Raw genomic sequence first — 7,500 nt, 5'->3', positions numbered from 1 at the left:
TTAATGATCTATCGATCACTCGTGCATGTTAATTTATTAGTATTTATAATCACGAAGATATCGTTTGTCTCGTTCAACTTCAATAGAAAAGAACGTCCTGAAGCAGTGAAACAATAGACGTATGACTCTTAACCTCTTGCGCTGAAAGGATGTACCATACTTTCTCAGTTTAAGTATATTGAAACATAATTCAGGCAAAACAAATAATAAATTTATTACTTAGTTATTTCTATTACCAATTAATTCGAAAAGAGGACGAATTATTGTATACGGTTTGGTCACTCGTTATGGTCCGCGAACCAGTTACAACTGCAAGAGGTTAAGCGCACTTTGAGAATATTTGGCCTAAAATTGCAATACTTTCTCAGTTTTAAGTATATTGAAACATAACCCAGGCAAAACAAATGATAAATTTATTACTTCTTACTCATTTCTATTCAGTGATATACCGATGAATTTGAAAAAAGAACGAATTATTGTATACGGTTTGGTCATTCGTTATGGTCCGCGAACCAGTTACAACTGCAAGAGGTTAAGCGCACTTTGAGAATATTTGGCTCAAAATTGCAATACTTTCTCAGTTTTAAGTATATTGAAATATAACCCAGGCAAAACAAATAATAAATTTATTACTTAGTTATGTCTATACCAATTAATTCGAAAAGAGGACGAATTATTGTATACGGTTTGGTCATTCATTATGGTCCGCGAACCAGTTACAACTGCAAGAGTTTAAGCGCACTTTGAGAATATTTGGCTCAAAATTGCAATACTTTCTCAGTTTCTATTGAAACATAACCCAGGCAAAACAAATAATAAATTTATTACTTAGTTATTTCTATACCGATTAATTCGAAAAGAGGACGAATTATTGTATACGGTTTGGTCACTCGTTATGGTCCGCGAACCAGTTACAACTGTAAGAAATTAAGCGCACTTTGAGAATATTTGGCCTAAAATTGCAATATTTTCTCAGTTTTAAGTATATTGAAACATAACCCGGCAAAACAAATCATAAATTTATTACTTCTTAGTCATTTCTATCCAGTGATACACCGATGAATTCAAAAAGAAGGCGAATTGTTGTATACGGTGTTGGTCACTCGTTATGGTCCGCAATCAGTTGCCAGCGCAAGTGGTTAACCTCTTTGGTCCGAAAATTGCAATATTTTCTCAGTTTTAAGTATATTAAAGTACGTTAAAGTATAATCTAGGCAAAACAAATGATAAATTTATTACTTCTTAGTAATTTATATCGAGTGATATACCGATGAATTCGAAAAGAAAAATTATTGTATACGGCTTGGTCACTCGTTATGGTCCGCGAATCAGTTACTAGCGCAAGAGGTTAAAATTGCATTTGATCTCGATCGTTACTCTGTTTTTGTATAATTTCCCTCTTTATTTGGGAATTTTGGTTTCCTCTCGTACAGATTACAGATAAGAATTTCGATTACTCGCTAGAAAATTTTGGCCATGAAATTCCAAAGAACGTTACGAAGCACACTTTTACTTTACTGTCAGGCGTTTTCATAACGTAATAACATGGCGACAATTTTACCGAAACGCAACCGTATTAACCATACGTAATACACCTGAAACGGTCGTAAGGACGCAGTTTCAATGGACCAGAGCGTAGAAACAGTAGCGGTCATTGTCTCGCCTCTGTTCGTTCTCCAACGAATCACTTTTCAACTAGTGCTCCTTTTCTCCAGACGTGCCAGACATTACGTGCCCCTCCGATAAAGACGATTGTACCGGAGTATTATTTTATTATTCAGTGTCTAGCGTGCGGGAACGTGAAGAGGGAGGCGAAATATTCCGCGAAACGCGTTCGTTTGAAACGATACGCCGCGCACCGTCTGTATGGTCCGTGTGTATGACGTGTCGACGTGCGTAATTAATGCGAAAGAGAGGCGAACGAAGGGGCGAGGGAAAAGAAAAAGGTCGTGAAAAGCGACTGTATAAAAACCCCAGAGAGAGAGACAGAGAGAGAGAGAGAAAAAGAGAGAGAGAGAGAGAGAGAGAGAGTCCGCGGGATTAACCTCTCGCTGCATCTGCAATCTGCATCTAGACGTAGAGATCGACTCGCGGACGCGACGTTGCCAAGTCGAGGGAAAAGAAGTTAGGGACATCGTCGGAGTTGCTGTGGTACCGCGACTTTAGTTCGAACGAGGAACTAAAAAAAAAAAAAAAAAGAAAAAAAAAAAAAAAAAAAAAAAAAAAAAAGAAGAAAAGATAACTTTGTTTCGTCGTGTTAGAATGCGAAACTGTGATCGATACGCACACGTAACTTCTTTCAAACGTTCGTTTCGAGACGAGCGTTTAACTCCTTCGTCCTACGGCTCGCCCACCGCCAGCCGAGTCGAAGTTTATCGAATTACATCTATTAGCTTTACTTAAGATGCAACGTGCAAGACGCAACGTCGGAAATTCCGAAGTTGTCCAACCAGTGACGGCGGTGCTGGCTCCGTGCGCCTCTATTAATAATCGATCGATCGAACAACTGTAGCGTGTTGTATGTAGCTGTGTGCAGCAACACCAACACAACTCGGGAGAGCGTGTGCCGCCGCGTAAATCTGACTGAGTGTTACTCAATCAACGGCAGGTGTTAACGGGATAGAAGAAGAGAATTCTTCATCGCGGTGACCGTTACTCGCGAGATGAAATTAATCCGTGATCCGCTGCTGGTAATTAAACGATTAACCCCTTTGAGCGTTTTGTTTTGTTTCGAGATTGCCGTGCTTAATTGTTTCTTTCGCGATGGCCCGAGTATATGCGCGGTAAATGCACGGTTCCTGTAAGCCGATCGAGTGAAGTTGCAGCAATATTTTTGGTGTTTCTTTGAAGAAATTATTGGCATTTACAGAACGTGATATTTTATTTTCTTTTTTTTTTTTTGAAAATTATTCCACTAAAAATTCAAAGTGCGGAGAAAGGAACTGGAATTTTCATGATTGATTCGTGAAAAGTCAAATGTTTGTCAAATGAAAATGATTGGAGATAAATTTAATTTGTTTTAATTTGTTTCTGCGTTCAGAACAATTCCCAAAATTGTTACTTTCGAGTGCGCGTTTCCTTTTCGTTTTGTTGCCTCGAAACATTCTAAAACTACAAATAACGTGCAATTAAAAAATTACAAATGTATACAAATATATTACAAACTATTCTACAACTAGAGGTATGTACAATTTAAAAAATTACGAATATATACAAATTTACAAATATATACAAATATATTACTAATTACCGCAATATAATATAAAAATATATTAAAATATAATAAAAATTATAATAAAATATTACCGCAGTTATAATATAAATAAATTAAAATATATACAATTATACACAATTTTATAAAATATACAATTATATACAATTACATAAAATAATAATAATAATAATAATAATAATAATAACATATACAATTCTTTTTCCTGAAAGAAATTTTACAATAAATAGCAAAAGCAAATTTTTCTTTCTACATGAACAAAAAAATTCCAACTTTTCATGACGAGTATAGTCAGCTTAACTTAGTTAGCCATTTCACTTCAAGGACAATTAGGCAAACTTCCATGGCGAGACAATGAAATATCTATCCGTATCGATGGATAGAGAGAAAGATGCATACGTACGACGATACTTTATAGTTTGTGTATACAGAACTGGGAAAGGAGATGGTGGTTAGAGTGTCAGACTATTTTGCAAGTTCGCGACGACAACGGAGGAGGCACAGGCCCCACTGTTACCAACGTAATGGCGTTTTGCAACTGGTGACAGTGCGATCATTTGCACTTTAATATCACGATCACCGACTGTGATCTTGCAGGCTCCACCTCTTCCGGTCTCTGTCACAGTCCGGTTATAACGAGCCGATCGAACCGAAGGTGAATTATACGCAGGACCAGCGTTAAATATTTAAACGAGATCGAGCGTGGTAAAACTACCTGCGCGGTGCTACCTCCTACGCGGAGAGACGCGAGCGTGATCGATGGACAAACGATCGATTCGACAACCTTCGGCAGGAATTCCATTCCGATTTGCTTCGGTGCTTCACCGCGTAAAAGTAAATCAATTAATTTTGTTATTTTGCTCGCCGTTGAGTCAACGGAGTCGAGGTCTTCGCCGATCTGTCGGGAGAGGTAAGACAGACCAAGTAAATGAGTAAATTAGTAAAAGTCAGAAGAGTAAATAAATACATTAGTAAAGTATATGTGCTATTAGTATTGATAACAAAAAAGGGAAGTAGGTAATTAGTAAATAAAGGAATTAGTAAAGTGTATTGGGGAAGTATATATAATTAGTAAAAATATAATTAATTAAAATATAATAATTAGTAAAAATATAATTAGTCAAAATGTAATAATTAGTAAAAATTAGTAAAAAGTTAGAAGACTAAATAAATAAATTAGTAAAGTATATGTGCTATTAATATTGATAACAAAAAGGGAGGTAGGTAATTAGTAAATAAATGAATTAGTAAAGTGTATTAGGGAAGTATATATAATTAGTAAAAATATAATTAATTAAAATATAATAATTAGTCAAAATATAATAATTAGTAAACATTAGTAAAAATTAGTAAAAGTTAGAAGAGTAAATAAATAAATTAGTAAAGTATATTAGAAAAGAATGTAATTAGTAAAGTGTATTAGGAAAGTAGTCCTAATAAAAGTAGTTACTAATAAAAGTATTTATTAGTAAATAAATAAATTATTAGAAAATAAATAATATAATAATTAATATAAAATATAAATAAATAATATAATAATTAGTAATAAGTAAGTAAAAATATAATTAATTAAAATGTAATTGGTAAAAGTTAAACAAATAATAAGTAAAATTATAATAATTAGTAAATGTTAAACAAATAACAAGTCAAATTATAATAATTAGTAAAAATATAATTAATTAAAATATAATAATTAGTAAAAATATAATTAATTAAAATATAATAATTAGTAAAAATATAATTAGTTAAATTATAATTGGTGAAAGTTAAACAAATAATAAGTAAATAAATAAATTGTAAATAAATTGTTAACCCTTTGCACTCTGAGGCGACATCGTACTTAACATTTGCCCCCGGCGGGACATTTGAACTAACAGTCACGTGTAACTTTATTTTTGTATACACATGTGTTACAAATAATTGTTACAATTTTTGTTATCAATATTAATAGCATATATTGTGCATATATTTATACTCCAATCGCTCGACAGCCAAAAATGAAGTCGAAGAAATTTTCTTTTTCTTTTTCTCTCCGGCGTACGAACAGAATTTACGAGCACGGTGAAACCGATAACCGAAAGAGAAAACGAAAAGAAGAAACTGTCGCGTGGAAATTGAATCGTCGCGAAAACATAACTTCATTCGACTCGGTGTGCGCTTCTTTTTTTTTTCTCTCTCTCTCTCTCTCCAACAGGCGGAAGGAATTCGCGCGATTTAGGTTAGGAATGCCGGAATAATTGGTGAAGGGGAGTCATTCGATCACTCGTCGGATTAGAACACTCGTTCCGAGACGAAGAGTCCGAATTCCTTGCGCTCGATCTTTTCGCGAGCGATATCGGTAGCGCAAAGTAGATCGAGCGCACTCGTAGTAATTTATTCCTTTTCCGAACACCGTGTGATTTTTCACGGATCGTGAAACGATTCAGCGTGCTTGGAAATTAGAATCTTATTTTTTAAACTGTGAGTTTAGTATTCATTAATAATAGAAAAAGTTTTAAATATTTTTTATATCTATAAAAAGTATTTTAATAATATCAAAATTTTATTTATATAATTTATTAATTTTTTTTTAAAGATTATTATAAATTTGTAAAATGTAATAATTTATTGTATATGTATAATTATGAAAGAGAAATTTTTAATTTTTAAAAATGAGATATAATGATTAAATTAGTAATAAATATATGTGTAATACATACATTTAATATATATTACACATATATTACTAATTCAATCATTATATCTTATTTTTAAAAGTTAAAAAATTCTTTTTTATAACCATACACATATAATAAATTATTATAAATTTTATAAATTTGTAATAATCTTTAAAAATATATATATATATATATATATATATATATATATATATACATATATATACGTTCATCGGCGAAATTCATATTTGCTTTTTANATATATATATATATATATATACATATATAAGGAAATTTATTAGGCAAAATAAATATATTCACCTGTTTATCAAAAGCATGTCTTATTGAAAATAATTTCAAGCCAATCTGCCCAAATGAGTGATTCAATGGCTGCAGTGTAACTGACCTTATCAAAGATAGCACAATCAATTGATTTACATATTTAAATGAAATCTGAAACGAAAGGATTCACGAAATATATACTGTCTCATATATGTAATTATGAATTTAAAATTTCAACAAAAATGTTGAAATTTTTTTTTATGGAACGACGAGACCCTATAAACTATGGCTGTTCCTCGGCCATAGAACGATGGCGATTTTCTCACGGAATCGGTGGTCGAATTCTGAACTCGGCGGCCGATCTTGTAACGCGTGGCTCCTAATTGGTGATCGAGACTTCTCTTTAATTAGGACTGCGTGTTCCACGATCGGCAATTGGCACCGCACGAAACTGGGTCGTGGCTCCGCGCTTTATCCTACGTTTATTTGCCCACGGTTGTGTTTCACGACGGAACTTCGAGCTTGCGGCAAGCAGACACTTCAAAATTCATAGTCTCGCAGATTGATAAAGATATCCGCGACATCGTGCCCATTGTCTGCGTCTTTTCGTTCGAAGCTAGTCGAGCGAAACCTTGGGATCATCTCCTACCTCTAGTGTATTTCCTTTTTTTTTTTTTTTAGCTCGTGGATCGATAGCTTTCGTTTACGTTTCGTTTTGTTACGAATATATATATATATATATATATACAGGGTGTTTCGTTTTAACTTGTGGGAGCCACTTCGGGAGCTGATTGTACGCCTAAAAATAATGAAAAAAAAAAGTCATATAAATGTATGTCCTATCTGTCTTCGTTTATGAGATATAATGAATTTTCTGTATTAATTACTTTTACAAAAGACAATTGCATTTGAAGCCTGCACGCTTTTTGTCATTCATCTGGTTACTCTCTCTATCATTCCTGGTGTTTCTCGAATTTGTCGGAAGCCTTGCTCTATTCAATTTCGTAGTATTTCAGCATGTTCAATCGATGTTGCGTATACAATAGATTTTAAATGTCCCCACAAATGAAAATCTAATGGATTCGAATCCGGTGAACGAGCAGGCCACGCAATAGGACCTCCACGACCAATCCATTTATTTGCAAAGTGTTGATTTGAAAATTGCCTAGCCACTCGGCTAAAATGCGGCGGAGCTCCATCATGCATAAACCGCGTACGAAGTCTAAATATCGACTGGAACTTCCTCTGATATTTCGTGTAAACGCGTGCTCAAAAAATCAACGTACTTTGTGCCTGTTAGTTTCCCATTAAGAAAGAAAGGTCCAATTA

The 7,500-nt window shown here is 33.6% G+C and overlaps 1 protein-coding gene across 1 annotated transcript in view; it reads left to right on the top strand.

The window, feature by feature from the left end:
* The window catches only part of LOC122530509, a 36,605-nt gene that overhangs the window by 4,571 nt on the left and 24,534 nt on the right, over positions 1-7,500 (top strand). The window lies entirely within an intron of this gene.

Source organism: Frieseomelitta varia, unplaced genomic scaffold, assembly GCF_011392965.1.
Source record: "Frieseomelitta varia isolate USP_RPSP 00005682 unplaced genomic scaffold, Fvar_1.2 scaffold_345, whole genome shotgun sequence".
Lineage (NCBI taxonomy): Eukaryota > Metazoa > Arthropoda > Insecta > Hymenoptera > Apidae > Frieseomelitta > Frieseomelitta varia.
This window is presented reverse-complemented; position numbering and strand designations above follow the sequence as displayed.